Genomic DNA, 14,814 nt, shown 5'->3' with positions numbered 1-14,814 from the left:
TGATGACTCGACCTAAAATACATCCAACAAAAACTATTGACATATATAGTGCTACAAGACACCCACCCATTTTAGTTTTGTAAACATAGTACATGCCACTTTTAAAAATATATTCAGTTCAATTTTAAGTTGAATTTGTACATTTTGTCTTTTGATATTCTGCCCTTCTGAATACATTTTGCCTTTTGAGTAAGACCTGTTAAGGGGGCTTCATTATTTTGTGTTCTTTTGAGGTATGTGACCTCAGTTTTGTCAGGAATCTGTGACTGTGATTTCTCAAATCTGAGAAACTGTGATTTCATCAACTGTATTTAGAGCTGGAGAGGAGCAGAATTCAGGATTCCTGACATCTGGTCTCTCAGCTGTTGATAACTGTTGTCTTACATTCTTTGCCTGTGTATAGACAAATCAGTAAGTCTTCTCTGGAAGATAAATAAAAAGAAATTAATGTCTTGTCAGTTTTTCACTAGGAAAAAATTATATTGAAGACTAAACTCTGCCACTTTTTCTCAAATTGAATTGTTTTTTATTTATGGATCAGTCCCAGTGGTTTAAAGCTGTTAAGCAAACGTCATCAAACTCCTGTTGAACAAGGCTGGCAAAATCTGATGGTGATGTCATTGCTGTAATGACTGTCTGACTGGGTTCTGATCTCAGCTGAGGCCTGTTGGCAATGCTTAATGCAGATAATGTACAATAAGATCGGTATCTGCTTTCTTTAAAAGCAAATAACTTAAAATAGACTACACAAGCATTCATGAATTTTTCTCATCAGGTATGGGCAGCCCAAGGGAAACTGAAAGTACATTTCTGTGAAATTCTCCCCAGGTTGTTTATTGAATTTCTGCATATTTGTCATGAAATTTTTCCACAGTATATTGTAATGTACAAAGACTCTAAATCCCTCCAGGCTTCACAAAAATTTTTGCAGAGATTATAAATGAATATCAGATTAGCACTAGATGAAAAAAATTGTTCTAGTAGAGAACTAATCTGTTCAATCAATAGCCATTTTTGCCATGCATATTTATGCAAAGGTCTGACATATCTCTCCCTGTATTTTGAATTTCAGTTCAGATCAGTTTTTCAGATGTGGTAGAAGCTTGTGTCAGTGGTACATCAGTTTGTATCGAGTCTTTGTTCTGTCAGATGGCTGGTCCCCTTTCCAGCATCTCTACCACTCTCATTTCTGACAGGCAGCACAGCTATACCAGGCAGTGCTTTCTCAGGCTGCATTGAGGTAATGGCCAATGCAGAAAACAAACTATGAGGAGGCTGAAGATAAAGACTTATAAGAAGAAGAATTAAGAAAAATTAAAGCTGATAGAACTGCTTCCAAAGTCAAAGGAAGACTCACAGAGGGGAAAAAAGCCATTCTGCTAAAAAGAGTAACTGAGTGTGCATGATAGTCTTTAACACACAGAATCCTGTTTTGCTATTTTCAGCACCCCAAGACCCAAGCAGCAGTGGAAGATCAGCATTTTCCATTTGTTTGTCATTGTTTCTCCTGTGAACAGTCACACAGGGAAATGCTGTTTGGTTCTTAAACTTCATAGAATTGTAATGCACAGTATGATCAAAATAAAGAGGAGCAATAACGAGAACGTGCACACTGTGTGCTGCTCTCCATGTACAGTTTGAGGGTAATATGAAGGAGCACAACCTATGGCCTTGGCACAGGACTAGAGGCTGGTTTTATATGAGTTTTAATTCTGGCTAAAACACTGAATCCTCTCTGTGATCTCTGACAAGCCACAGAATGTAGATATAGAGAAGTCTTATTAGTCCACATAATCCAGTTCTGCAGAATATAGGATTAGCCTGTAATCTCCATTCATTAGTCTATCCTCCAGTCTTTCTTGTGAGATGGAGCTTCTGACACTCTACCTGTAGCACAGTTGTGCAGTCCAGCATCCTCACAGTCAGGAAGACTTTCAGTTACATTGCTTTAAGGCTAAACACCTCCCCCTATTATTTCAAGCATGCATTCACCCTTTCCACCCATATCATGAAGAGCAGCATTGGAAAACAGGTCTTCTAAATCATAACTTTTTTAAACAAAAAATGATCAAGGTAAGCAATTCCTGCCATAAACAGAGCTGTTCAGAAATAAACTGCATTAGTGACATCTCCCAGCCTCTCCTGCCAGGCCAACTGGACTGTGACTCAGTAGCAGGAACAACAGCAAATACCTTGTACAAAATAAAATGCTCTTATCTGTCCACAGAAATGTGAAAATAGCTAAGAAAAAAGTGTTAAAAGTAACCAAAACCTAAAACATCTGCCTTATCTAAAGTAGACTTTTCTTCTCAGTTTAAGTATATTCCAGTTAGGCCATGTGCTTAGAGCTATTCAGCTGCATGGGGCAGGGTGCCTCTTCCAAGTGCTGCCACTTAGAACTGCATTTCCCCTCTCCTTTGAGTCTCTACTTTTTATCTGCATCTTGGTTAGAAAGTTCCTATTTAAGAGCCTTCAGGGTTTCTAGCAGAGGTGATCTGTCTCACCTTATCCATGTATCCTGGCACTGACCTGCCCTCTGCTCCACTTCGCTGCAGGCAATGCCTCAGGTAAGCATCCTTCTGAGTCCTGGTAACTTGGTCCTTCCTGTAGTCATTGTGTTGCGTATCTACACCAAAACTAACACAAGCTCATTTAACTTGGAGGATCTTTCAATATTAGAAAGAGCTTAAAACACCTATTCTTATGTCTGTGCTTTATTCACACATGAGTTAAGAGTTTATCTCTGTTAATAAATCACATGCCCAGGGACATTCCTGGGCACTGAAGTCCCTGACATGGAACGGCACATGGGTGTGCTTGCATGCCAGACGGGATATTTCAAACAAACACCTACGATTAGGCAACTGTATCAGACCCAGTATTTCTCAGTAGCTTTTGAGAGACCAAATTAATTACTTGTTCTTTGGAACACGTCAATAAAAAGTTATGTCAATAAATAAGAACAATAAATTAATACCATCACTTAAATGCATGAGACTTATACCAGTGTCCAAAATATCTTTGCATAAACCAAATCAAAATAAACCTATTGGAGTTATTTCTGTAGGACTTGGGTTCAGCTCCAAATTGTAGTCACCTAAAGTGGTGTCTAACTGCAGATATTTTTGTGTGACCTACACTGTGGCTCACATTGTAGTCAATGGATATCTGGTCAGTACAGTCCAAGGATCTAGAGAGCAGTTCAGCTAACGAGATACAGGGGTCTCCTTTAGGGAGAGCTGAATTGCTCTCCAGACTCCCTTAGCTACGTTAACTAAACAACTAAATCCTACCTATGATGTCTGTGGGCTGTTTTACATATACAGACAGACAGTGTGGTCTGTTCAAGATAAAGGAGAGGCTTTCGCACTGCCCCTGAACTATTCCTCCTGCAAGCGTCTGATCTGTCCCAAAAGTTCTGTGTTTTCTGGTACAGCTTTGTCTGAGCTCCTGCCAGTGCTTTTGACCCCAAAGGCCTTACCTTTGCAAGGGAGTTCAGAAACAAGAAGACTGCACTTGCTTGGAGTATTGGGTTCTTTAGGTGCTTGATGGGCTGAATTATCAATTACATATGCTTAAACGCAAGACGATAGCATAAAAACAAGCCATGGCCAGGCAATCCACAATCCTCTCTCTGATAGCTAGAAGTATATAGTACTTTTATCAGTTGATCAAGTGTAGTGATTGATCCCATGTAGTTTATCTGCTATCAGAGCTACTACACAGAAGAGATAAGAACTCTTGCTTAGTGCAAAGAGCAATATAATAAGGAATGATTTCTTGTACAAACACACCAAAAGAATGGGGTGGCTTGTTTGTCTACTTCCAGCATATAATACTCTTTTGGGTTATCCAAAAATGTCTTTGGTTATGAAACAGCTGGTATTTTCTTCAGGGACACAAGTCTCTTATTTTGCTGAGGAATTTCTAAAACAAATCAACTCACCTATTGCATAAATAAAATAATGTTGCGCATAGAGGTCTAAATTCGTTTATAGTAATGTTTCATTAAGAATTTGACTCATTTTATTTGACTCTTGCACTCTTGATTCTTTGTCAGTTAATGAAACTGCTACAGTACTGTTGTTAATTTTACTCATGAATTCATTTAATTCTTTATGGCATTAAGGAAAGCAACTTATTGTATTATGCAAAAATAGATTATAAGTTAACATACCTCATTAAGGACACATTGGAATATATTTATCTACAATGCCTAAGTGAAGTCCTAGGTTTTGGCTGTCCTATCAATCACCTCTAGCCGGCAATCACAAAGGAGCAAAAATTTTTTACAGATGGTGAAAATTCTTTTTTGCCTATAAAATCAGTGCAATAAGAAAAAAGGATAAATATGACAGATCTGTGTCACTAAGACAATGCAACGTGCACTAGCAGGATGCCATCAGCAGCAATGTAGGAAACTCTTTAGAGACGGGATTAGAAAAAACCTCCTAGGTTGCCGGGTTTCATCCCTTTCTGTCACATCATATAATCTCCTGTGTAAACTGATAAAGCTCCATCTTTATCTGCTGCTTCCAGCAGAAGGTTTTTGCACTTCTGTTGTGATTATAAACCTTTTTTTCTTTTGCAGTTTTAAGTTTTTTAATGGATAATTCATTCATTCTTATTTTTTTCTGTGCCTACAACTTTTTCAGTTTGAATTTATTCTTTTTTTTAATATGGGTGACTCGCATCATGTGCAGCATTCCAGATGAGACCTTACTGGTGTCCTACATACTGCATTAATACTTACTTAAATCACTTGAGATTGCCTGGAATCATGTTTCTCACAGCCTTGTCACTTCCATAGCACGTAGTGACTAAGATACCTTATTCTTTCTCATCTGTTGTTTCCGACTGACAAGTTTTTCTCCATGGTTGAGATTATAGTTAATTCTCAAGGGCATGATCTTGCACTTTGTCCCATTACTTCCCTTCCTGTTTGGAACAAAAATCTAGAATTTTGTATCATGAGAAATTCCAGCAAGAGGAATTTTAAATGAATTTTTTAAAATGCAAACTCCTGAAAGCCTCGCAGAGATATTTGAGATGGAGAAAAAGGTCATGCTTACTTGAACACTAGGGGCTCATTTGAGTTGCCCACACAGCCATGTATAATGCCGTGTGAAATACTCAAGGCCATCTGGCCCTCTGCTGCTGAGGGCATTGGCTCCCCATTTGTCACAGCTGCTAGCTTTGCGCAGCTTCTGAAACATCTGGCTTGTAGACAACTGAATCTTGCCCTGGGAGTGAGATTCAGGTCCAGATTCCGATCGTGACTGTCAGGTCTCTTTAGTCTAGGTATCTACACACAAATTAGATGTCTAAATCTCTCCTTTTAGTCATTGGGAGCTAGTTAACACAGCAAGTGGGTTCTAGAGCACCATTCAGCTAACCAGATGTGAAGGAGAAAATGTGAAAGAGGTAGTTGAAAGGAATGATGAGTTCCTGTTGAGGTGAGGGAGAATGAGGTTGCTATGCTAAAGGCTTTTTGATCTTTCAGAGGAAAAAATAAAATCATTTGCACCACAGTAAAAAAGAAATGAGAAAGAATAATATATAACATACATTTCTAGTCTCTTCATTTTTGTTCTTTAGCTTCCACTAATACAGTAATGTTGGAAGACAGAATATGAATGAATCAGAATAAATCCATAGTGAGTGAGAATTCCAAGCTAGTGTAATTCAGCCTGCAAGGCAGGGCTTCTCTACCATTTATTCTTGTTGTCTTCAAGGCTCCTTATGTAAATATTTGGGATGTTGGCAGGGTGCTTTCTCTTTGTTATTGAAGTGAAACATTTGCTGTGAGCATACTGAATGAAGTCTGCTTCGTAGTTATTTGCAGTAACAACTCTGCAGTGGAGACTTATGGTTGTAAGACTGCCAATTCTGCACTGATATGATCTTTCTTCTTTTCTCCCCCTCCCTGCTGCAGCAAGCACATAGTTGGTATAGGAAGTCTGCAAAGCAGAACAAGCTACTGTATCCATCTGTGTCAACAGGTTCCCGCTTCACCCCTTTGCCAGCCTATCTTCCTCAGAGCCACCAATCTGTCCCTGAGCAACCAAAAGAAATGGGTCAAAACAAGGTGCATCATGCAAATGGCCTTGGTCATTATCTTGGTTTCTCTCAGCAGGACTTGAGACACAGTGATCAAGGGGACTTCACACGCAGATCCAGCAGTGCCTTCAGCATTTCCTGGTCATTTCAACGAAGCAAGTCTCTGTTCTGCTTGCCCACAATGAGCTCCTCTTCAGCCTCAGAGACTTTTCATTTCAGTGAACCGTTTCACTTTTTAAGTACTGGGTCACCTGCAACCAGGTTAAAAACATGGAGATGCAGCCCTAGGCCTAACATCGATGACTTAGAGGGTGCACAGGAGACTGATGTAGACACAGGGAGGAAACTGTCCTTCTCAGATCTGTCTGTGGTCTCTGCATACTCTGCCCTTAATGGATTTTGCAGTGACTTGGAAGCCTCTCTTCCCCCACAGAGGCAAAATATCACTAAGACTAAACAGGCTGCTACTAGTGGAAGACCTGTATCCGTCATGTGCAATACCTTTGAGCCAGTGGGTGGTTCATCGCCTTCTCTTTCTGAACGGTCTTCTAGCTTATTCGTGTCATCTTCAGTTTCACCTTCAGCATCTCTCTCCAAGGAGCCCAAAGAGTACTTGAGATCAACCCGTTGTTCTCTGGATGATCATGGTAGTGTTTGCCAAGCTTCACCAACTAATGAAGAAGAATTTTACATCTGAGGTTTCTCTACCTTACAACTTCCAGGTTAAATGTGTTCTGTTTGTGAATGACAGCAATGGACCCACCTTGAGCTTGCAGAAAGTTCCTCGCTGAGGAGAAGGTGATGCAGCAAAGCATGCTAAATATTTGAAGAAAGCACTTAGATCCCTCAGAGATGGGTGTCCCTGAAAATGTACAGTAAGGCAGTCTGAGGTGGGGCCAGTACCTTTGTACTGGAGAAGAAGATCTGCACAGAGGCTTGTCCATGGCAGTGCATGATAGATAGCTTCCATAACCAACCTTTGGACAGATGGTGAAGGGAATGCAAGGAAAGGCACATAATAATCCAGTTTTCCATTGCAGAAACTGAAGAGGGATTTGTGACACCAAACTGCTTTAACTTTTCTGAGAAATTCCCTCAACTCAGAAATGATGGGAGTAGAAAGGGGCCTTCTTTCCCCTTTACAAGTTCCAAAGGCAGCCCTAAGCAGAGCAGGTCCCAGTAGCATGGATCCAGTAAAGTCAGACAAGAAGACACCTTCTTGAAAGATTTCTTCTTGAAAACCTTCGTGTGAAGACACACATGCTTTCAGCTAACCTCAGAGTTTACAGTGCTGAGGGAGAAAAAACCTTCATTCCTTCCGCAGGGAAGAGGGTACTCTACTGTATCTCTTACTTTGACAGTCCAGGTTGTGGAAAGTGCCAAGAGGGACACCTTGTAGAACATTTTCTACCCATTCCCTCAAAAAGCCCAGCCTTTCCAATGGGAAGGGAACAATCTGGCCTCTTGTTTGAACCACTTGTGTAGTCAATGATAAACACAAGTAAATGATGTTTACTACTTTTAGCTCAGGCACCACAGAGTTTACCTATTTGGAATACAAAACAAGTAAGATAATCCACTGTTTTTATATATCAGTACAGCACCAGTTTCAAATATACGGCAACTCCCTATTTTTAGGGAGTTGTTATTTTACTGTTAAAAATATTTCATGCAGAAATTTGTTCTTCATATTTCCAGCCCAAGGTCACTTGTTTCTGGGCAAAACACATTTCTACTCAAATATATCTATCCAAAGGGAAAATAGGTCAAATTTTATGGGCTCTGGCTTTTTAAGTTATATTTTTAAAATTTGCATTCTTGATAGCCTGTTTTGCTCCAATTAATTTTGTATTTTAAAAAAAGCAGGTAAAGAGCTGTTAGTATGACAAATAGCTAAGTACCTTCAACACGATTTAAGTCAGAGTGCATCATGCATGTCCTAAAAACTTAATTTTGTGCCAGACAGATGTGACACTGATTGCAGCTGTGGTCTAGGCAGTAAGAAAATTATGATATTAAAAGGTGTGTGTACAAAGCTGTATGTAATCTATATACAGATGCAGATGTTGAAGACATGATACACATCTGGGGAGAAAAATGTCTGTTGTATTACCAGGGAGTTTTACTCAGAAGAATTGCTACTTTAGAAAAAGCACATACATACTCTAAATAATAGTTAGAGAAAGTAGAACAGCTCTGCAGGCCCATTCTAATCTTCTAAGTAGATGCACAGTTTTTACAAACAGTTCTGCAAAAAAGTCTGAAGGAAATTGCATACAGGCTTATTGGGGAGGAGGGCGAGTCCCATTAAAGGTGTATCCCAAATCCAGAAGAGGCCAGAGGGATTGTCAGGGTCAGGATAATATTCCTTCAGGTTTTTTCCTTTTGCTTTTGTTTTCTCCACTTAGAGAATGAGGTATCATGAGGTAGGCCTTGTTTTTCTGTAATAAATACAAAATAAAAGTAGGAAATTTTATTCAAGCTCTAAGAGCACAGGATATTATCAGCCTTCTCCTGCCCTCAGAACTGTTTAGTTTTACTGCAGTTTTTGGTAAACTGTGCAGTTAAGAGAGGACTGGAAGCAGAAGTATCACCAGTGAAGGATTTGTCATGGTATGCGTGTGTTTATCTGCTTCATAGTCCTTCTAAGTCAATGGAGTCTTTCCTCCGACTTTAGTTGCCTTTAGATCAAATCCCCTTAGAACCTACTGGACCTAATTTATCCAAGGTTGTGTTCCATATTATTGTTTGTACCCTGGCAAAATATGTGTAAAACACTGTCAGGTCAGACCAGCAGTATTTTCCATCTACCTGTAAATGACTGTGCAAGCAGCAACACCTAGGACAATCAGGCTCCACAGGTTTAAATTTATGATTCAGGATTTTTCTTTCATGTTTGTGGTAGTACAAAAATAAATGAAGAAATAGCATTGTGTATCCATTGGGCAGCCGTTTTATCAACACAGCTGCTTCCAGATGTGACAATCAACAGGATACAGCTGGTTCAAACCTGTCAAAAAGTTTTATTATTCATTATTTGAAAGAGAAAAAAAAAGCCTTTTCAAAATATTTTTATTAATACAGATAACATTTGATCTGAAAAGTAAATCAAAAATTCTTCAGAGAACTGGTTTCAGCTGATATGCCTATTAGATCCTGGAATCATGCCAACATTCAAACTCTTGACAAAAGCTGATTGGGGCTATTAATGGAGAGGAGTCTTTGAAATATCTTTCAGCCTAGAGCGTGCCTCTGCAATAAGTAGTTCAGCTCATCTGGGGACCATATCATGACACGGCAGGACGCACTGATATTGGAAGCCTACAAGCAAGCACAAGATAGCTCAAGTATCAGTCATGAGGCTCATGTGCGGTATTAACCTGCAAATGTGCAAACGTCTAAACTCAAGATTTTACTGCATTTATACTAACGGGAAGAAAGCCAAATTAACTTCCACAGACTCTGAATTTGTATTGTCTCCATTGGTTGTCTCCCCAGTATTTCTGTTCTGTTTACTGATACTTGCCTAGAAATGAAAATTTTAATTGTTTACATTCATGGTGCTTGTAACCAAATTTTGGAATAACTGAGTGTTCTGCTTTGGGGAAAAACAGTGATGATAGTGTACCGAAAACGTTTTGTCTGTAACAATGGAAGTCAGATCTTGAAGAGTGTTTTGTTGAAAGTAGGATTCATTAATACTCTTTCCATTATTTAAGAAGGGGCTGGTCCGTTCAGAGTTGAATACGCGCAAGTTTCATGGCACTTACTTATGTATCATGTTTTGTGGTTAAATTATGAACAATGTCATTAGAAAACTGCAGGTTTTCCTTGAACTTGCTCTCCTCCTCACCCAGAATGTGTTGCTTTTGTTAAATTAAATAGTGACAAAAGGTCAATTGTGCTTAACCCTCCGTGTGTTTATTTATGAGGTATTGCAGACTCGCTGACTATTTTAAGTAGGCTTTGCCTGACTTCAAAATGAATGCAGTGACACAGGCTCTCCAGTTCTTGGCAGTGCATGTCAGTGGGATAATTACAAAATAAACACAACAGAAGTATTTTTATGTTAGACTCAGCTTTGCCTCTGCAAAACGGATCTTTTGTTTCTCACTGTATTATGGTAAATCATTTGCTCCAGTAAAACTGAATGATGAAATAAGAGCTGTGACAAATACTGGTAATCCTGCATGTTTAAATCCCATTTTGGTTCGTTTCACATAAATTGGCCTTCATGGTAGTGCTTGCCTCATATTTCCATCAGCATGGTGTTATCTATTATATTTTTTTATCCCCCCCCCCATGGGATTTGTCTGTATATCAACATTACATGGTACATGGAAAGGTATGGAAGTTTGGCTTTGTTTAGTTTTTATGGTTTTATGGTTTAACAGTGTGGTTTTATATGTTTATGCGGTAGTTATAGAATCATAGAAACATCAAGAGTTGGAAGAGCCCTCTAGTCCAAATTGTTTGCTCAAAGCAGACTCATAGCTGCTCAGAGCTTCAAAATTAGGTCAGGTTGTTCAGGCCTTTGTCCAGCCAAGTTTGAAACATCTCCAAAGGTGGCAATTCCACAGCCTCTCTGGGCAACCTGTTCTAGTGCTTAACCGCTGTCAGGGTGAAGAATTATTTCCTAATGTCCAGTCAGAATTTCCTGTGTTCAGGCTTGTGACTTTTGCCTCTTGTTTCACTGTGTACCTCTGAGCAGAGTCTAGTTCTGTCTTCTCTGTAATCCCCCTTTAGGTAATGGAAGAACTGCATTTGCTCCCACAGCTTCCCCTTGTGCATCATATGCTCTAGCTCCCTAACTGTCTTAATGGCTCAAGCTCCTCTGAGCTCTTTCCAGTTTGTTGTTCTACTGGGGAGCTCAAAACTGGACACAGTACTCTAGAGGTGGTTTCAGGAGCACTGAGTAGAGGGAAAGAATCATTTCCATCAACCTGCTGGCAACTTTCTTGCTTATGCTACCCAATATGCTGTTGGCCTTATGACTGCAAGGGTGCACTGCTCACTCATGTTCAGCTAGTTATTTGGTGGGACCCCAAGATCTTCTGAAGAGTTGCTCCCAAGCCAGTAGGTATGCTGTTGTCTGGGGTTAGTCCATGCCAGGTGCAGGACCTGCATTTGTCTTTACTGAGCTTCATGAAGGTCTTGTCGGCCCCTTCCTCCAGCTTGTCAAGATCTCTACGAATGGCAGCCCTGCCCTTAAGTGTATCCCCCCAACTGGTTGTCATCTGCAAACCTGCTGAGGGTGCATTACATCACCTTATGTGAGTCGTAGATGAAGATGTTAAACAGCATTGGCCCCAGTGTTGACCCTTGAGGAATGCCACTTGTAACTGGCTGCTAGGTAGACTTTGAACTTCTGGCCAGTTCCCTTTGAGCCTGACAATCCAGCCAGTTATTCACCCAGCTTGTTTGTGACCCTTGTTATTCATGCCAACAGTTTGTGGCAATGAACTGCACTGAATTCATGCACTACATGAAAAGACATTTTCTCCTGTTTCTTTGAAACTTTCACCCTGATAATTTCATTTAGTGCTTCCTATTCCAAGTGAAGTTAATGTATTGTGCTAGGTAACGTTACTTCAGTAGCTTAAATGGATTCTGCCACCCTGAGCCCAGGAAAGAATGGATTATGAGATAACCAGGAGGAGAAGTCCTGCACATAGACATGTGAGTAAGGAATCTGACTGTTGTATGTTGGAAGTCCTGTAAGGCATTGTAAATTTACATGAAATGTATAGTTGGGTAGATTGACACTGGTAAAAAGAAGAGGGTCAGGGAGAAGGTTCAGACACTGGATTCCTTATCATTTGCTCACTTGTTGGCTTTGGTTTGAACCTCCTCAAGCAGCTTTCTCCAAGACGGTACCTGGTGTCATTCACCCCAAGGACTGTTCCCACTGTGGAAGGGGCTACATCTAGTCTGCAGCCCTTTAGCCTCCATCCCTGTCCCATCAGACTTTGTCCCCTCATGTCCTCCCATATGCCCTTGGGCATCCCACAGGCCATGAAACATAGCCCTTCAGGGTCATACTGTAAAAACACCCCTCTGTTCAGCTGTGACACAGCCCTCACATTATTTCAGATAACAATCTACACCTCAAGATGTGATAATTGTGTCCTAGAGCCATAAGGATCCTGAAGCAGGCCAAGAGGAAACGTGGGCCAAAAGCACTGTGGTATGGTTGTGGCCGATGGGATAGCTCTGAAGGATGTGGACACAAGTCAAACAGTGTTGTTCCGGCCTTGGAGCCAGAGGTCAGCCTTTGGCCCTCTTTTGTTTAGCAAGTTATACATAGACTGTGGTGTGTCAAGTTTGGCCACAGAAAGGGCAGCTGGAGTCCTAAAGAGCTTCACAATTGAGCAGGCCCACTCTGTCTCTGTTTTGAGCGAGCCTTTTGAATTAAACGTGGTTCATTTTAGAATCAGCTGTCTTTTTAATCACTTTTCTCCTGAATATATAAGGCATAAAATACAAAATTAGCTTGGTACATGGAGGCCATTAATCTAATCTGTCTATCATAAATAAAACCTGCTGACCATTACAGTGTAATGAAATGGCAATTGAAATGGATTTAGCCAAAGCGAACCAGGCAGTGTAGTCCTGGTAACAGTAAGAGAAATACCCCAACCAACTGTAGGACTGAAGGTAACTCTGGGAGTTCATGTGTCTCAGTGACTGCAGAATATCTGTGTATTTTGTGATGAGATCACAGCAATGTAGCATGCTACTTATCCTGCCTTTTTTAACATGCTAGGAAACCACTGGCCTGCAAAAGTTGTTAGTGCCATCTCGTGGTTTTACTGGACACAAGTGTCCAAGCGGGAAGCAGCTTTTCCCTGTGAGCCTGAGTGAGCGACATCCTCACAAGGACATGGCAGTGGGACCCTGCGAGACCCCCACACCCAGCCCTCTGCACCCTGGCAGGGGCTGCCTGACAGTGGCTATAGATGTGCCCAGTTCCTGAAAGTCCGTCAGGCTCTTTGTAGAAAGCGTCCCCAAAGAGGAAGGCTTCATGAATGTAGTGACACTCATTTCACAGCGCAATAGAAAGTGAGCCTTGCTTCAGCGACCTGCTAACTCACCCTGACTGCCCTCGTGCTGTGCGTGTGCTGCATTTCATTCGTATTTGCTGACAGTGTTTGTGCCGGCCTTCCATCCTCTCTGTGGGTTTTATTGTGCTCCCTTCAGTCACGGAGCTGGTGAGCGGAATAACTGAATTGCCTGATGACCCAAACAGGTCTGCCATGTCGTGTTGTTTCGCTGGTGCTGAGAGCGGTGGCACCCGTGTGTCGCGTGCTAGGAGGTGCGTGCAGCCCATAGGGTGACTGTTCAGAGCTGCGTCTGGGATCGAGCCGAGCATCTGCTGTGAACAAACCCTGGAGCGCAGCACTGTAAGCTGGCTGGTCATCACAAATTCCACTATTACTTTGATAAAAGTTTTAGCCCTACTGGTACAGCAATAATCTGCTAAGTATGACCCAGCTCCAGCCAAGACAACGCTTCTTGTTAGGCCTGAACTTCCAGCAATACCACCAGAGCATTCCTGCTCCTTAAGCGTAATGCACATAGTGACAGGGCCTCTAGAAACTGAGACAGTTTAAGAACGCAATACATGCTTCAGTACCAATTTTATAATTCGCTCTACTTTGGCAAATTAAATAGATTTTATGGTGTTGAAAACAAGGTAAGAACACCACTGTATTTGCACTTCACATGCACTATTACAAGGCAGACTTTTTTGAACAGAATAGTGATTTTTTTTTACATGGTTTGCCATTACACAGCTATGACTTTCTTGTTTTTTTCTACACCCTTTTTTTGTCACAAGAAAAAAAAGCTTTAATTAATTACTCTGTGGTTTTACTTATGGATTTTGACTGGTTGCCAGCCTTCCCTTGTTGTGCCACATAAATCCACAGAAATGCAGCCTTTTCCCCTAAATTTCTCTCCTTGCCAGTTTGCTGCCCTGCTTTCTTTTAATAGTTGTGCCTTGATTTCCCCACAAGGAGGGGTAAGGATGCTTGTCACCACCCTCCCACATTTACAAGGGCTGTGTGGAAATTTCTAAGAAAGGAGTTTCAGGGCTGCCTGTGGCAGCAATGGAGACTGCCAGGGCTGCCTCTCCCTCCCACCTGGGTACGTGCTGGGGAGGTGAGAGCCAGCATTGAGGTCAGGAGTGTGCTGGGCAAAGCAAAAGGATGGGAGAGGAGTAGAAAGATGGGATTTGGCTGTAACCTTCCTCCCCTTTTCTGGACCCTAATGGTGCACCAGCTCTGGGCATGGGGGCCATGCAAGGCTTTCCCCTTCAAGATGTGGAGTGAGAAAGAAAGGCAGTCCAGGGCAGCTGTCAGCCTGGGCACCACGGATGCTGAAGCTGTCAGGTTGCCAACAGAGCCCAAGTGCACAGAGTGTTTTCCACAGGTTTCCAGGACAACCTTTGCTCTGAGCTGATGGGCTGGTTTGCCCCTTCTTCCCCTTCCTTTGCAGATGAGATCTGCATGCTCTCACAGACCCTCTTCTTTGGTTCCCACAGCCCCTCCTCTTTCCCGTCCTTACCTTTCTCTCCTCAGTTCTCCCTTTTCTTTGTCTTCCCATTCTGCTCATCCCTTTCCTCTAACCCCAGCCTCATAAACTCACACTCAGAACAGCACTAAAGCCTCCTTGGGCCAGCAAGACCCCCTTGCTTAGCATCTTCTTATTATATCAATGGGATTTGCTACATACCTTGGCTCTAGCATGCTG

The sequence above is a fragment of the Apteryx mantelli genome, chromosome 1 (assembly GCF_036417845.1).
Source record: "Apteryx mantelli isolate bAptMan1 chromosome 1, bAptMan1.hap1, whole genome shotgun sequence".
Taxonomy (NCBI): domain Eukaryota; kingdom Metazoa; phylum Chordata; class Aves; order Apterygiformes; family Apterygidae; genus Apteryx; species Apteryx mantelli.
The sequence above is the reverse complement of the archived record's forward strand: the minus strand, read 5'-3'. Positions refer to the sequence as shown.